This window comes from Theropithecus gelada, chromosome 6 (genome assembly GCF_003255815.1).
Source record: "Theropithecus gelada isolate Dixy chromosome 6, Tgel_1.0, whole genome shotgun sequence".
NCBI classification, from domain to species: Eukaryota; Metazoa; Chordata; class Mammalia; order Primates; family Cercopithecidae; genus Theropithecus; species Theropithecus gelada.
This window is the reverse complement of record NC_037673.1, coordinates 113,649,895-113,651,299: the sequence shown is the minus strand read 5'-3', so window position 1 is coordinate 113,651,299 and position 1,405 is coordinate 113,649,895. Positions and strand designations below refer to the sequence as shown.

The window sequence follows — 1,405 nt, the reverse complement described above, 5'->3', positions numbered from 1 at the left end:
AACTGAAATCTCTGACTCTCCAGTACTCTGACTCTGGAACTTTAAAGGTTCAGTATAATGTCTGGGTAGTATTTTAACCTTAACATTAAATCTTAAATTATTACCTGTTGAACATTCTCATCCTCCACCTATTTCCTAGTTTCTTGAAATTCTTTGTTTTCTAGCCATCTTTTCACCAGGGAAGTAAACCAAATTAAAGGTTTTCATTTCTACTTGGCCCCTGTAAAAGTAATTCTGAGATGGGGCTATATTAAATTTCCGGATGGATGACTTCTGAAAGCTTTGTGTGCTCATTCCCCTCTGATTTTATTTTTTTTTTTTTTATTTTTTTTTTTAAAGTCAATAAATTTTTATTCAAGGAATTCCATGTTGTGATTTCTTCCACTGTCCATCAAGGTCACTTTAGATCCCCTAAAAAGCTGGAGTCAAAAGATCTTCAAGTTTGCCCTGAAGAAGAGAAATTTTGATTAACCTTTAAAACTCTCACATGGCAACGATCGTGGATTATTAAGTTTTATATCTCCTCAGGAAAACATAGCACCAAACATAGGAGTGCTATGGCATCCTATAGAGAACTTCCATTTTTGGTCACAGCGTTAAGAGCTCTGGGTTTCACAGCCTCATGACCCCTCTGATTTTAGAACCAATTCCGCCCCCCACACATTTTTTTTCTCTTTTTGTGTAGGACAGACAATTTGACATAGATTCTGCATAATAAGGGGCACATTCTACATCCCATGATCAATTTAACTATCAGCCCAATGTTTATCTACACTTTTTAAGAATTTCAACATTGAAAGTCCCAGAGGGAAAACAAATGTCATTATCTAGCGTTAAAAATTCCATAACCAAACAAAGCAGGAATATCAATGGCAAAAGACGGCTTAGCATTTAGTTTATGAAGGATTAGCTGATTTTGCCATAAAGAGATATTTTTTAATGTTCACCTGAAAAATAAGATGCTGAGGAAAAGAGTAAGGTGAGTGACGACAGAGTTATTGCCTGGACACTGGAAAGTATGGGAATAGAAATTTAAGTGCAAAATACCTCCAGACCACCCACCACCCACTCCATCCACCAACAATAAAGCAGCCTCTGAGGACAGCACAAAGCCCATGGACAGCTAGGAGCTAAGAAGAGAATTCTGTTGCAATGACCCAGACGTGAACTTAGAGAAGATAAAAGGAGAGCTGTGATAACTACATTCAATCACTGCAACTCCAGAGAACATTAGTTAACGGAAAACATCATCAACATCAGGTTTTCTGAAGAGTTTTATAACCATGTCCCTATAAACATAGGATGATCTTCAGACTGAATGTTGGTCTCTGGCTGGTTAGCTGGTGAATGCCATATGATTGTATAAACTGAACAAGGAGACAGAAATGGATGAAGGAATAGATGG

The 1,405-nt window shown here is 37.2% G+C and overlaps 1 non-coding gene across 1 annotated transcript; it reads right to left on the bottom strand.

The window, feature by feature from the left end:
• Window positions 1–512: 512 nt before the first annotated feature.
• Window positions 513–646, bottom strand: LOC112627265. Its single transcript, XR_003120112.1, has one exon. It is a non-coding gene; the product is annotated as a small nucleolar RNA SNORA25 (small nucleolar RNA).
• Between the last annotated feature and the right edge of the window lie 759 nt (window positions 647–1,405).